A 16,490-nucleotide genomic window follows, 5' to 3' on the forward strand; every position below is an offset into this window, starting at 1 on the left:
TCTGGTTTCTTGAACAGAGAAATAAATGGTGGTAAAATTTTAACTCAACTGTTTTTCCTGAAAAAAATGTTCACAGGAAAATAAAAGTAAAAAATGTCCTCTTATTTTTGAAGTGAACTGTTCTCATGACTATTTAGGTTATGAAGAAATCAATGGAAATTAACTCAAAGGGGTTCCAGAGAAATTGGCAATTCAAAGGAATGCTTATTCTGTAATAAGCCTTGGGCCACAGAGTACTGTAAATCTTGCATTCATAACATAGGATCTCTTTTGCAATATAAACTGTTTCATTAAAATGTTAGTGTGATAGGAAAATAAATACACTTGAGTGTTTAGGTATGAGGGTTTCACACTCACAAGTCTGGCAGTCTGGATCTCACTCTGGTTTACATTTTTTCCCCTGCCCCTAAGGTACTTATTAACTTCTGACATATTAGATAGCTTGCCAACTTGTGTTTATTCTTCATCTCTTCCTCTCCTTGCTTAAATATAAACCCCATGCAGGTAGAAATCATTATCTGTCTTTTTCATTGATAAATCCCAAGCATCAACAATAGTGCCTAGGATGTTGTAGGTGTTCAACAAATAGTTGTTAAATGAATATATAAGGATAGTGGGATCTTTTTCTTTTTTAATACTTATAGAATTCATTTTTATTATTTATTCTATTACAGATATCCCAATTTTTTCCCCTTTTGCACTTCTCCACACAGCCCACCCCTCTTGTCCACAATTGATGCCATCTCTGTTGCCCATGTCCATGACTCATTCATACATGTTCTTTGCCTAATCCCTTCCCCTTCCTTGTCAAATTTGTTTATCTTTTCAAAGAACCAACTCCTGGATTTATTGATTCTTTGGATTGTTTTTTAGTCTCTATGTCATTTAATTCTGCTCTGATTTTAACTATTTCCTTCCTTCTACTCACTCTGGGCTTTGTTGTTTTTCCTCTAGTTCTTTTAGATGTAGAGTTAGGTTATTTGAAATGTTTCTGTCTTCTTTAAGTAGGCCTGTATTGCTATGAACTTCCCTCTCAGGACTGCATTTGCTGTGTCCCATAGGTTTTGGATTGTTGTATATTCATTTTCATTTGTTTCCAGGTACTTTTTTATTTCTTTCTTGATCTCATTGTTAACCAATTTGTTATTTTACAACATGTTATTCTGCCTCCATGTATTTGAATGTTTTTGAGTTTTTTCCTTGAGATTGATTTATAGTTTCAAGCCATTGTGATCTAAGAAGATATCTGACATTATTTCAGTTTTCTTGGATTAGTTAAGGCTTTGTGTCCTACCATGTGGTCTGTCTTTGGAAATGGTCCATATGCATTTTAAAACAATGTATACTTTGCTTCTTTAGGGTAAATTGTTCTATAAATATCTATGAAGTCCATCCTTGTTGAGTCTTTGTTTGGAAGATCTATCCATTGTTGACAGTAGGGTATTAAAACCCCCTACCATGACTGTATTGCTGTCTATCTCCTTCTTAAAGTGCTGCCAGATTTTCCTCTGCATTTAGGTGTTCCTGAGGTGGGTGCATATATGTTTACAAGGGTTATCCTCTTCTTGTACCACTCACTTAAGTACTATGTAGTGACATTCTTTGTTTCTTGTTATGGCCTCTCTTCTGAAGTCTATTTTGTCTGATGTAAATATTGCTACCCCAGCTCCTATTTCATATCCATTTGCTTGGAATATTTTTCCCATACCTTCACTTTCAGCCTGTGTAGATATTTGTCCTGAGATGGGTCTCTTGTAGACAGCATATATGTGGATTGTATTTTCTTATCCGCTCAGCTACTCTATGCCTTTTGATTGGAATATTTAATCCAATTACATTTAAGGTTGTTATTGGTAGGTACTTGTTCATTGTCATTTATTACCTTTGTACCTATGTTCCTCTCTCTCTCTTTTTCTTAAAGCAGTCCCTTTAGCATCTCTTGCAATGTTGGCTTGGTGCAGATATACTCTTCTAGCCTCCTTTTGTCTGGGTAGCTCTTTATTTTGCCTTCTATTTTACATAAGAGACTTTCTGTATAGAGCCATCTTGGTTTCAGGTCCTTGCTTTTCACTACTTGGAATATTTTCTGCCAGTCCCTTCTGGCTTGTAGTGTTTCTGTTGAGAAATCAGCTGAAGGCCTTATTGGAGCTCCCTTGTATGTTACTAGCTGTTTCTCTTTTGATGCCTTTGAGATCCTCTCTTTGTCTTTGAATTTTGCCATTTTAATTATGATGTATCTTGGTGTGGGCCTCTTTGGGTTCATCTTGATTGGAACCCTCTATACTTTCTGAACTTGCATGACTTTTTCCCTCACCAAATTAGGGAAGTTTTCTGTCATTATTTTTTCAAACAGGTTTTCTATCCCTTGCTCCTTTTCTTCTCCTCCCTGTATTCCTACAATGCAGATATTGCTACACTTCATGTTTTCCTGAACCTCCCTTAAACTGTCCTCATTCTTTTTGAGTGTTTTTGGATTGTTGCTCTGACTGGGTGTTTTTTTCTACCTTATCTTTTAGCTCACTGATTCGGTCCTCTGCTTCATCTAGCCTGTTTTTAATTTCTTCTCATTTTTTCTTCATTAGAGATATTGAATTCTTAATTTCCTCCTGGTTTTTATTCTTAGTTTCTAGGTCCTTTTTTTATGACATAGTTCCCACTAAGTTCCTTATAGCTCTCATAAAGTTTCCTGTAGTTCTCACTGTGTTTCTTGAGCATCCTTATAACCATTATGTTGAACTCTGTGTCTGATAGATTGCTTGCCTCAATCTAATTTAAGTTGGCCCTTTTTCTGAGGATTCCACCTTTCTTTTTTACTGGAGATTGTTTCTTTGTCTCCTGTTTTAGGTGGCTCTTTTTTTTTCTGCATCTCAGATTGCTCTGCTTTGACTCCCTGCCTTTGTGGTAGGAGTTCTGTGGGACTCAGTGGTGCAGTCTCTTTGATCTCCTGAGTTAAGTACTCTAGGCATGTCCTTTATTCAGTTTATGTGGGCTCTCTTGTTGTACTTGGGGCCTGATTATTGATGGCTCTCTTGTTGGTGAGGTCTCCCCTCCAGCTGGCTGACTGGGAGTCATAACCCCCACCATGTCTTGTATGTTATTGTGCAGGTTCTGGCAGAACAAAGCAAAACCATTTGGAAAACCAAACCCACACCAGCAAAAATACCCCCTACCACATCAGCAGTACCAACAGAAAATGAGCAAAGATCAATAAAGGCAGAAAGAGGTTAAGAATATCATAAGATAGGAAAAATAATATGAGATGACTAAAGAAAAAAATTATTTTGAGAGGGAAGAGGGAAAAGAAATAATAAGAATGGGGAATAGAAACAAGACAAAGACTGGGAGAAAATAAAATTTAAAGAATAAGTAAAAGTGGGAAGGAAGATGGCAAAATGGAGTAAAAAGGGGGAGAATATAATATGAGGATTAAAATAAAATTTTAAAAAATAGTGAACCAATATGAACAAAATTGAAGAAAAACCTAACAGTCAATAACAATGACAGAAGAGCAAAGTTTAATAAAGGTGGAAAGAGAATAAGAATATTATAAGAAAGAGAAAAGAGAATATGTGTTGTCTACAGTAAAGAAAAATTATTTTGAGAGGATAGAGGGAAGATAAATAATAAAAGTAAGGAATAGAATCCAGGCTAAGAAAGGGAAAAAATAAAATTCAAAACTCAAATAAGCAAAGGCAAGAGGAAGGCAAAATGGAGTAAGACAGGGGGAGAGTAACCTATGAGATTTGAAATTTTAAAAATAGTAAACAAATAGTAATAAAATTGAAGAAAAACAGCAATAACTGCAATATCCATGCCAAACAAGCAACAATTAATAAAGGTGGAAAGAAAATAAGAATATTATAAGAAAGGAAAAAAGAATGTAAATGACTAAAGGAAAGAAAAGTTATTTTGAGAGGATAGAGGAAATAGAAATAGTAAAAGTATTGAACAGGAACAAGGCATAGAAATAAAATTTTAAATGAAAATAAGAAAGGGAAGGAAGAAGGCAAAATGGAATAAGACAAGTGAAGGGAATAATATGAGATTTGAAATAAAAAGAAAAGAATAAAAATATAAATAAAAAGAATAAAAATAAAAGACAAAAATAGTGAATTAGTTGAAATACAATTGAAGAAAAGAAAAATGTTTAAAGATGATTTGAGAGAAAAAAATAGTGCAAATACTGAAGAAGAACAAGATGGAGTTCATCTCAGCAATTTGTTTGCCTTCTGTCTTCTGGATCCTCCTCTGGCTTTTTATCAGCTCAAGGTCCAGAGCTGGGTCATCCAGCTTCTGGCAGCACTGAATGTACCACCTTCACCTGCCCCAAGGGGGGCATGCTTCTATTTTGATCGGGAGGGTGGGACCTCTGGGTCTCCCCTCAGAGATACTGTTCAGTCTTCTGGAAAAATTGTGGGTGTGTTCCCCTGCCCCTGTGCCACCTGTCTTGGTCTGTTCCAGCTTATTTCCAGTAATGTATAGTTTCTAATAAACTACCTGTTTGTTTCAAGGGAGGAGCCAATCTGTATAAGTAGGTCAGCTCTTTCCTGTTTGGTGCTGATGGCAGCTCTGTGTGAGAGCTGAGGCTGGGCAGGGCCCTGATTCCCCTTTGCTGCACTGATTTCTGATCTCCCAGCCCTGCTGGCCTCAGTGGAATAGGGCCCTAGGAACCAGAGTATTTTTGTCTCCCTGAGAGAAGTTCACCTTTTGAAGTTGCTCTTCCTCTCTTCCTTCTGTGGTTATGCACCCTGCAGGGGTTTCTTGAGCCTGTCCTGACTATTCCGTAGAGTTTCCCTGTTGGATGTGGTGCTTGCAATCCTGCAAAAGGTGGGGGCTTGGGTATGTCCTTCCCTTTCCAGAGGTTTGAACTGTGCAGGGGCAGGGGGTTCTGCCTGGCTGTGAATAATCTCAGGCACTCAACTCTCACACATTTAATTCTGAGCCCACTGCCCTAGCAGTAGACACAGTCCCAAACTCTCCAGTTTGCACAGGCCCCAGCTTGCTACCTGTGCTGGGTTGGGGCCCTGAAATCCCTTTGCTGTGCAACTTTCTGATCTCCCTGCCTGGCTGTACTCAGTGGGAGCAAACTGCATTTTCAGCCTTGTGCCTTTGCTGGTAGCGCAGCTGAGCACCCAGTCCCTGCACAGCACCATTCAGCTCCCCATTTAAAAAGTCTCTCTGTGCACCACCACCCCGCCCCCAACAGCACCAAGTCACTCTCTGGTTCTCCAGGCACACCACCTCTCCAAAAATTCAGAAAAATTCTTTCATGGTCACACTGGCTGAAGCCTGCCACTGCCTGACCCAGGTGTGGTCCCTGATCATTTTAGGACATACAGTCTCTCTCTCTCTCTCTCTCTCTCTCGTTCTCCTGGTTTCATATGAATTTTAGACTTTTGAGGCTTGTTTTTTAGATTATTTATTTAGCATAAGCCTAGATCAGCATAGTCCCACCAATAAGTTGATACCCATCGGTAGCTTCTATCCAATGTGCCACAGAGTCTTTACACTCTGGCTGGTGGCATCATACACTGCCTCTAGGCCCTTGTGAGCTGTAGGAATTGTTAGACCTACTGCTCTCTGTGATTTTTCTCTCCTGAGCTTAGATAGTTTATATCATACATGTATAGATTAGTACTCAGCCAAATATTGGAAGGGACCATTCTGCAGGTCTCTAAAGTTGTCTCACTCTGCTGCTTACTTTCCCCCTCTATGCCACAAATTCTAGTTGTGTTGTCTCCCTGAATCCTCATAAAAAATAGCAGGCCTCGATGGGGTTGCCCCTCTCTGTGGTGTGACAAATCCCTCTTTGCAGTGCTCTCTGGCTATAACAAAACAGTGCGTAACTTGCTTTGTTTCCCTTCTCTAAGGGATGAGAGTTATTTTCTGTCTCTTGCATAATGTCTGTAATCAGTTGTTTAATATATTTTGTTGAGTTTTCTGCTTCTGGAAGAAGTGAAATTCCTGTCATGTTTAATTATTCATGAACAGAGTAGAATTTGCCTTGCTAGTTTTTATACTTTTTCAGCTCAGATTCCATATATATTCATCCATTGTAATGGTTTTCCTTTAGTTCTTTGAACATATTTATAATATCTGTGTTAAATTTTTGTCTGCTGAATTCACCATCTTGGGCACTTTAGGGTTGATTTTTACTGACTGCTTTTCACTTTACTACATATCACAATGTTTTAGTGTTTGTATGTCTAATATTCCTTCATGTTGCTCATTATTAAAAAAAAGTGTAAAAACTCTGGATTACTTTTTCTTTTACCAGGCAGTTAAATTACTAATTAATCACATTGGACTTGTGTGGGTGTGAAATTATGCTTTGTTAGACTCTCTGGAAAGTCCAGGGTGTTTCTCAAGCACCTCTTACTTATAAAGTCAATCTTCAAATTATTTCCTCCTCGCTGATATTTTAGGACTTGGTTTTAATTTGTTTTAGGGTAGGTTTAAAGTCACCTTACTTTAGGGCTTTGTCCTTGTTCCCAAAGTTAGCTTTTGATCTGTGCTGAATGTACATGGTATTAAGGAGGTATTAAGGAGGTGTTAATAAGATCTCTCTACTGACATTTTCCTGACAGTGTAAAAACAATAAAGTAAAATGATGTAAACTCTAATCAAAATATTTGCAATTCTCTGTCTTAGGTAATAAGTAGTTTTGGGTAACCAGACCTCTGTGGTATGTTCTGGAAGAGCCTTTGTAGGTTGGCTGTGCTTTAGTTTGTTGGGACTGTATCCATTACCCTGGAAAAAGTTCCTTTTATTTCTAGAATGTCTTTGAAATTAGATGATGACATTTACTTTATTAAAAAAAATTTTGGTGAATGGTATTTTATTTAGTCATTTTTTGTTTACAACTGAAACTCCAGGAATTTAAAATTAACAAGCTTGACAACAAGCTTCTTAAACCAGAAAAAGTTTCAGCCTCACGTTTCACATGTTCTGTGGTGCTTTGTTCAAATAAGCCTTTGTGAGCTGGGTGGCATCCAGATTCACTGGGATTCTTTTGCCCACAGTTTCTCTTGGAGAGACCAAGTACTCCCTGATCACATGTGCACAGCTGCCAGAGTGTGGTTTCTGGGACACTTTTGCTTTTGTTTTTTGTGTAGCTTTTTTAGTTGGCTTAGGCAGAATTCTCCTCTGAGAATTAGAGACAATGTGCTTCCCCCTGAACTTTTTCTGCACCCCAAGTACTTACTTACCAGACTCGGTTTTCTGGAAACATTTCAGTTGAGGAATGAGAACAAAGTCATAATAACTTTCTGACCTCCATCAACTTCAATTTCCTTGGCTGCTGTTCTATTCAGCTCCCTCAGGCTCAGCCTTCAGACACAAATTCATCTCCTGCTCCAGGAGAGCCTAAGAGATGCTGGACTACAATTTACCTGGCTTTTTGCCACTGGGCTTCACCATCTTCATGCTATAACTGACTATGTTCTCCTTGTGGAGCACCGGCCTATGAAGAGAATGTTATTTTTACAATTTTTTCAGCAATGTATTGGATATAATGAGGTATTAAGGTACTAAAAAGACAGCCAGTGAGGTTACAGTTCAGTTCATAATCCATTTCATCAGCCCTGTCTCTTTAATATCGCTCAGCTGTATCCTGTCCTCTCCAACTTTGCTGCCACAATCTCTGTCCAGGCTTTTATAATTACTTGGTTTATTGTCACTGATCTCCAGGTATCCACATTGCAGCTATATAGAGTATAACAGCATTTTTAAAATGCAATGCCATCCGTTGGAGGGTAAAATCCTCCTATGCATTAAGTAGTAGAAATTATTTATAGATGAAAGAAATGAGAGAGGGAAGAAAAATATCCTTGAAAAAATAACAAAAATCATAACATTCTAAATAGCTGGGTCTTTATTTCATGAATTATTTATTCCTAAAGTTGCAGACTTATCTTTACAGGCTATTTTTTGACTTGGTGAATTTTCCTATAATGTATGTCCCACTTCAAACCATCTTGCTCTCATTCGCTTTACTAAGTGTCTCCCTCACTGACGCGTACCTAAATCTCCCATGTTGACAACTCACTTTCAGATTAATAACTTCCTAGACGGTTCACTGGGCTTTGGAGTTATCTTTCTGAAATTCTGCCTTCTGATTGTCTTCCCTCCCCTAACAGCACCCAAGTGACTGAGTACATCATTCTACCACATTCCACCTAGGTCTCCAGAATTAGGTTTTCTGGAATTAAAATATATATACTAGGTCTGTCCACAAGGTATCCAGCCATGTAAGATGAAAAATAGAGACATTTATTGAAGAAGATACAAGATACAAGAAACACTGTACATAGGACAATGACACCTCTGTCCCCTTCAAGGTAAGCATCTTGGGACCTCACACAGTTCCTGCAGTTGCCGTGAGTGGCCCCATCATATTTTCCTGAATTTCATGACAGTCTGAAATCTCTGCTCTTTCAAAAGTGATTTTAGTATTGGGAAAAGCCAGAAGTCACAGGGCACCCAATCTGGGCTCTATGGGAGCTGAGTCATGAAGGTGATTTGATGTTTCACAAAAGAACTCTGCATGAGACATGATGCATGTGTGGGTACATTATTGTGATGAAGCTGCCAATCACCATAGCCCATATCGGCGGCCTTCTGAATTACCCAAATAGTTTCCATGCAGGAATGTTCAAGCTTAATGCAAAATTTGATGCAGATTCATTGCTCTACTCACTCAGTCATTTTGAATGTGATGGCCACACAGTACACATGCTCACCCAATGGTGTCTACCACCCCCACTGACTAGTATCGTGAAGTCATCATTGTTCACACATGTGCATTCCAGTCCACTTTCCTTGGCTGCCAACTTATATCAATATAACACAAACTGTTCTCACTATGTTAATAATGGCTGGACTTTTTCCATACAGACCATGTGTATTTCTACATAGCTTGGCCAGGGGAAAAAACCCAACTAAGATACCAGCTATCTTTTTTTGCCTACATTTACTGAACAAATATCTACTGTATGTTTAATATGTGCTTTTGTGTATGTGTGCTTGGTATACAACAACAAACACATTAAACTAGGTTTCTATTTCCAGAGTGCTTATAGTGTTCTGGAGGATGTGGCCATTACAATAGTGAGAGAAGTTCTATGGTGAGGAAGTAGAGAGTGTCATTGTAGTGCCTCATTGAAACACCTGTCTCAGTCTACCAGGGAAGGTTTCTTGGGAGAATAATTACAGAATGAATGGTGATCAACAAGAAAAGAGTTGGGTATTTTATGAAAAAGAGGATTCAGGAAAAGTACAGACATTTGAAAATCTAATTGGAAGAGAGCTCAGAGCACCTTTATAGGTTGGATGGATGGCAATTGTTAAGAGAAGTTGCAGGAAAGGTAAGAGAGACTACTTCATGAAGGGCCTTGTGAAGGGCCACATAAAGGAGTTCGGATTTTATGCTAATGCAGCGGTTCTTAAACATTAATGTGCATTCAAACCAATTATGACTCTAATTACAAAGCACAGACTTATTCGTTAGGTTTAGAGCAGAGCTTACTTTCATGCATTTCTAATATCCTGTGTGCTGATGCTGCAAGGCTGTAGAGCATACTTAAACTAGGAAGCTCCTAAGGGAAGTAGTAATGATTTGAGGAATTTTAGTCAAAGCATAAAATATGATCAATATGTTGTGATCTAGAAAGATGGCTATGATATCAGAATACAAGATTAACTGGAGAGGGGCAAGATTAAATTCAAGATTTCTTAGGCTGTTTTAGTAATCCTGGTCAAATATGATGAATTTAGGCTACTAGATGGCACTAAGGATAGAGAGAACTAAGAAGATCCAAAATTATTTAGTAAATAAAAATAGAGAATTTGAAAAATAGAATGTCTTTGGAAGTGAGAGACAAAACAGAAGAATTAACAAGATTTCAGATTCCTGGGTTTCTGGTTTGGTCAAATTTATTGCTACTCAGGGTGATAGAGGAGATCTGTGGAAGGATTTGTAAGCAGGCAACCAATATAAAAGTGTTACTTTTCACTATAAAATTAGAAATGCCTGCCTGTTATTCCTATTTTAATATATTTTATTGATTATGCTATTAACAGTGGTCCCAATGTTCTCCTCTTGCCCCCCTCCACCAGGCATCCCCCATTCCCTCTGGCAATTCCCACCCTTAGTTCATGTCCATGGGTCATGCATGCAAGTTCTTAGGCTTCTCCATTTCCTATACTGTTCTTAACATCCACCTGTCTATTCTGTACCTACCAATTTGTGCTTCTTAATCCCTGCACCTTTCTCCCCATTCTCCCCTTTCTCTCTCCCAGCTGATAACCCTCCAAATGATCTCCACATCTATGATTCTGTTTCTGGTCTGCTAGTTTGCTTAGTTTGTTTTTTAGATTCAGTTGTTGACAGCTGTGAATTTATTGCCATTTTAAAGTTCATAGTTTTGATCTTCTTTTTCTTAAATAAGTGCCTTGCCCTGACTGGCATAGCTCAGTGGATTGAATGCAGCTGCAAACCGAAGGGTCACTGGTTCGATTCCCAGTCAGGGCACATGCCTGTGTTGCAGGCCAGGCCCCCAGTGAGGGCCATATGAGAGGCAACCACACATTGTTGTTTCTCTCCCCCTCCTTCTCCCTTCCTTCCCATCTCTAAAAATACATAAACAAAATCTTAAAAAAAAAATAAGTGCCTTTAACATTTCATATAATAATGGTTTAGTGATGATGAACTCCTTTAGCTTTACCTTATTTGGGAAGTGCTTTATCTGCCCTTCCATTCTAAATGATAGCTTTGCTGGATAGAGTAATCTAGTTTGAAGGTCCTTGCTTTTCATCACTTTGAGTACTTCTTACCAGTCCCTTCTACCCTGCAAAGTTTCTTTTGAAAATCAGCTAACAGTCTTATCGGAACTGCTTTAGAGGTAACTATCTGCTTTTCTCTTGCTGCTTTTAAGATTTTCTCTTTATCTTTAACCTTTGGCATTTTGATTATGATGTATCTGGGTGTGGTCCTCATTGGGTCCATGTTGTTTGGGGCTCTGTGCTTCCTGGATTTGTATGTCTATTTCCTTTGCCAAATAATGGGTGTTTTCTTTCATTATTTTTTCAAATAAATTTACAATTTCTTCTTCTCTTCTTTCTCTGGCACCTCTATGATTTGAATGTTAGTACATTTGAAGTTGTCCCAGAAGCTCCTTAGCCTATCCTTGGTTTTTGGGGGGCTTCTTTTTCCTTCCTGCTGTTCTGATTGGTTGTTTTTTCTCCCTTGTGTTGCAAACCATTAATGTGATTCTCAGCTTCATCCACTTCATCGTTGGTTCCCTGTAGATTTTTCTTTATCTCACTTAGTGTAAGCTTCACTTCTGCCTGGGTCTTTTTCATGCTGTTGAAGTACCCAATGAGTTCCTTGAGCATCCTAATAACCAGTGTTTTAAACTCTGTATCTGATAGATTTATTCTATTCATTGTCTAGTTCTTTTTTCTGCAATTTTGTTCTATTCTTTCATTTGGGCCATATTTCTTTGTTTCCTCATTTTGGCAGCCTCCCTGTGTTTGCTTCTATATATTGGGTAGAGCTGCTTTGACTTCCTGTCTTAATAGTGTGGCCTATTGTAGAAAAGCTCACCAGTAGGTTGGATGGAGTGGAGCTTTTGGGTATCACTAGGGTAGGGCAACCCATGTGAGCCAGGCTGATGGGTCTGGTATGGCTGCTCTGTAGTTCTGTGTGGGGGGGGGCTTAAAAAGGGGACACTGCCACTGTCTGGCCTCTGGAGTTTTGTCTGGGAGGAACTTGCCCTGGTGATGGACACTTCAATTTCTTCCTGTATGCTGCTGGTATCCTTCCAGCTGCTGCCCTAATGCTGATGCCCAGGCGGAGTGAGTGCCTAAGTCCTGAGTCTATTGTGGGCCCTTTAGAAGAAAACTCCTGAGAATCCTGCAGTTTCTTCCACTGCCCCAACTCCCACTGATTTTTACAGCCCAAAGTTATGGGGACTTACCTTCCTGGCACTGGAACCCAGGGCTGGGTAATCTCATATGGGGCTGGGATCCCTCACTCTGAGGTGTCTGTCACAATTTTTATCTACCATATGTGGGTGTGGGGCTGCCCATTCCGCGTCTCCACATCTCTGCCCTTCCTATTCATCTGGATTAACATGACTTCTTTAATTCCTTAGTTGTCGGACTTCCATACAGCTTTTCTGATTTTCTGATGACTCTGGGTAGTATTTGTTTTGTAGTCTAGTTGTAACCTATACCTCCGTCTTGACTGGAAGTGCCTATTATTTCTAAATTCAGGTACTTAATGTGTTTGGCAGGAATATGGAATAAAAGATTGATATTTTTTTCTTCTGTGGTCCAAATAGAGATATTGTTTTTTAATTTTAGTACTTGGGACCAATCAATAAAAGTAACCCTGAGTTTGGTGTTATGCAGCCAAGGAACCACTCCCATTCGGACAGCAGTTTGATGTGCCAGTTGGAACACAGTCAGGTTCCAAGTAGACTACACTCTGTTGTCACTTTGCCTAGAGCAGTTCAGCGGAGTCCTTCAGTCAACAGAATAATGATTGGACTGCCAGCTGGTGTGTGAGACAATCAGATCCCGTTTCACATTCTTTCATAGGTTAAATCTGGCTAGACTGAAAGGTACCTTTGCAGCCATACATCAACAGCTGGAGATGTTTAACCATAACGGAGGAGGAGGAGGAGGACTTAATGACCAGATGAAGGCATGTCTGCAAATCAAAAACTCTTAATCGGGAGCTGGCAAAGCCAATCCCTGACCAGCTAACTCAGTCCTAAGCAGCCCATTCCTGACCAGTCTCCCTGTTTACCACATGGAAAGTTTAGCTCTACATGTGATACTAAGTGCTAGTGAGTCTGAGGACAAAGGAGTGGGGAGCAGGAATCATAGAACTTCTGGTTTTTGGTTTTGTTTTTAAGGCGGGGAAGGGAAGGAGAGAGAAAGAGAGGGAGAGAAACATCGACTGGTTGTCTGTCATATATACCCTGGCCTAGCACCAGACCCACAACCCAGGCATGTGCCCTAACTGGGAACTGAGCCCAGGACCCTTCACTTTGCTGGAGGATGCCCAATGAACTGAGCCACACTGGTCAGGGAGAACTTCTGTATTTTTTGTCTTTATTTTAATGAGTCATAAATTGTTTCACCCGCCAGAGGCCTCTTGTGTGATGCCAGCATTTGTTTTATAAGTTAATGATGGGATAGAGAATTGTAAGGCACCTAATGGCTTTCCCCAGATCAGTGTGTCCTAAATCAGCCTCCACTTCCTTCTAACATCCTTCATCTACATATCCAACACTCCCCCCAGGGAGGCTAAATTTTCACTAATTTTTTCCTAATTGTGGTAAATCAGATTTCAGCCTCTGGAGGCTGTAAGCTAATGCAGGTACAGCCAGGAATCTCTTAACAGTTTCTCCTAGATGTTGTCCTTCTGCTCCAACTTGTTCAGTTAGGCCCCAAGTGTGTAAGGGATTATGACGAAACATCTAGTTCAAAACCACTTTAATTCTCACTTTCCTAAACTCAGTAGTATTGACAATTTTTCCCCTTCTTCCCTTTATTTTTTAAGGTTAACTCTTTTTTAGCAACTCTTTCACGGTACAATGGGATAATTAATTGGAAGTACAACATTACTGACTAAATACCAAAACAAGCTTTTTCTAATTATCCCATTTGTGAAAATTCAGTTACCACATATGGGTCTGTCTCCCATAGATCAATTTTATGGCTATTCAAATGTTTTAATTTTGGAAAGAGGTTGTCCACAATGTAAACTTCTTACAGACTATCTAGTGATTGGATTCTTCTGCAGTTCCCATATTTCTCTTATGAAAAACTGAGTTTTAGAAAGTTTTTTGACCTGATCAGACTCTCTGGTTCTTTGACCTAGATCAGAGCCAGCTATGGGCAAAAACAAGATAAATCATTTGCTTAAGTCACAACTTTGCTCATGAGAATCACTTGGGGGCTCATTAAAAATAACATTTGTTTCCCCGACTGCATCCCAGAAATGACATAATTAGAACATTCAGGAGACAAATTCAGTGTATTGAGGTTCTCCAGAGAAACAAAACTAATAGGGTATGTAAGTGGAGGTGAAGGGGAAAGGATGTATGTATATATGTGGAAATTTATTATGAGAAATTGGCTCCTGTGACTATGGAGGCTGACAGTTCCCAATCTACCATCTGCAAGCTGGAGAACCAGGAAACCTTGTGGTGTAATTTAGTCCAAGTCTGAAGGCCTGAGAACCAGATCAGCTGATGCTGTAAATCCGAGCCTGAGGGTCAGAGAAGATGAGGTGCAAAGTCTCTGCTCAATTTGTGAGGCAGGAAAAAGGGAAGGGAATTCTTCCTCCTCCAGTCTTTTGTTCTATTCAGATCGGCAATGGATTAGTGATGCCCAACCACTTCTGCAAGGGTTATCTACTGAGTCCTCTGATTCAAATGCTAATCTCATCTGCAAACAAATTCACAGGCACACCTAGAAACAATGTTTTTCTCAGCACTCCATGAACCATTTTAGTTGACACATAGAATTGATCTTGACACCTAGAAATGTATCATTTTAAGTAACCTCACCAGATGAGTCTTCAGTTGCACACAAAATACGGGATTACTGGTTTACATTACTGGTAGGTACGAATTTGATATCATAGTGTATAGAAGTTCATAGAAGTTCGGTAAAACATTATTCCAGATATGCACATTCTAGAAAGTAAAGGAAATTAATGTAATTATAAATTCTTGAAAAAAAATGAAAAGTTTAGACATTTAATCTCCCAAAATTCATTTGCTGCCTTATAAAGGAGACAATAGGAAGTACAACTAAAGTGTAGTAGATAAAAGAATAACCAGTTTATTATTACACTACACGTATTTTTGTTTGTTTGTTTGTTTTGCCATTTTGGGATTTGCTATCATGAGAATTTTTGGAAAACCTACCAGCAGGTGGTAGCGCTGTTTAACAAATGTACCCTCAGATCTCAAAATAAGCAGTTGTGAATAAATTATTGGCTGCAAATACAGCAACATTGGAATATGTCAGAATATTGGGTTGTGATTCAGAAAATGTGACTCTGGATGCCAGTTGTAATGCTTGTTGGCCTTATCACTTGGGAAAAATACAAGGTCCTGCAGGAGTAAATTCTGCTTGAGTGTGGCTGATAGGAAAATAACATGGGTGTAATCATTTATAGTTTTAATTGGAACATTTCACCTAAAATGTCATATGGTATGCTTGGGTGTGATATTGTTAAGTTACAGAATCACATGCTTATGATTTTGTAGTAAAAATGGGGCTTTATTTGTGCCAAACCCTATAGTTTAATCTATTTAAATAACATTGTAAGTAAAGTCGGGTAATAACTGTCCTGCCTTATGTTGTTTTAAGGGTGGAAACAGGGCAGTAAACCCAGGTCTCACTCCCAGCCCCAGGCGACCACTTATGTACGGGTGCACCCTACCACTCCAGAGTCACCTTTTCTGAGTATTTCATGTGAATAGAAACAGAATGGGTTATTTAGAGGTATGTTTAATTTAGAGGTTTGTTTAATTTGTAATTCACAAATTCCCCAAATTTCCTTTTGTTGCTGATTTGTTATTATGTGCTTTGTATGATTTCAATCTTTTTACTTTTTTGGAGTAATATCTGTGGCCTAAGATACAGTGTGCTGTGGAGAATGTTCCACCTGTACTTGCAGAGAATGTGTGTGCTGCTGTGTGGTGCATGAGGTGGTCACAAGATATTGCTTAGGTCGGATTGGTTTACAGCATCATTCAGTCCCCTGCTGGTTTCCTGTCCAGTTGCTCTTTTTATTATTGCGAGTATAGAGTGAAATCTCCAATTATTACTATCATTGAAATCTCTATTAATCCCTTCAATTCTGTCTTTTCTTTAAAAATCATATATCTCGGGCTTATGTTGTCAAGTACCCATATATTTATGTATTTTATATTTTTCTATTGAGTTGACCATTTTATCATTGTTGGGTATAGCTGAAAGTGTATTTCTTTCCTGATACTGGAATAGCCTTTTTCAGCTTTCTTAGGGTTACTGTTTGCCAGGTGTGGCTTTCTCTGTTCTTTTACTTTCAGCTTCTTTGTGTCATTAAAACTGAAGTTCCCTATGGATCGAATATGGTTGTATCATTCGTATGTGTACATAATTTTTCCAACCTCTATTTTTAATCAGTGTTTATTAGTCCATTTTCATTTAATGTAATTATTGATATGATGGGACTTATATCAGCTATTTACTGTTCCTCCTTTACTACCTTTGTTATTTTTATGTTTTTCTTTTATCTTTATTTTATTTTTTCCCATTACTGTTTAGTCCCCTTATACTCCCTTCCCCCCAACAATCACCACACTGTTGTCCATGAATCCTTTTTTCCTTTTTGCTCAACCCCTCCTCCTCCTCCCCTACCACCTCCCCCGGCCCCCAGCTGTCATCTTTACTGCCTTATTTAGCTTTAGATAGATCTT

The 16,490-nt window shown here is 38.8% G+C and overlaps 1 pseudogene; it reads right to left on the minus strand.

Moving 5' to 3' along the window:
* Window positions 1-5,278: 5,278 nt before the first annotated feature.
* Window positions 5,279-8,034, minus strand: LOC114497945 (annotated as a pseudogene).
* Window positions 8,035-16,490: the final 8,456 nt, after the last annotated feature.

The sequence above is a fragment of the Phyllostomus discolor genome, chromosome 3, assembly GCF_004126475.2.
Source record: "Phyllostomus discolor isolate MPI-MPIP mPhyDis1 chromosome 3, mPhyDis1.pri.v3, whole genome shotgun sequence".
In the NCBI taxonomy this organism is placed as follows: Eukaryota; Metazoa; Chordata; class Mammalia; order Chiroptera; family Phyllostomidae; genus Phyllostomus; species Phyllostomus discolor.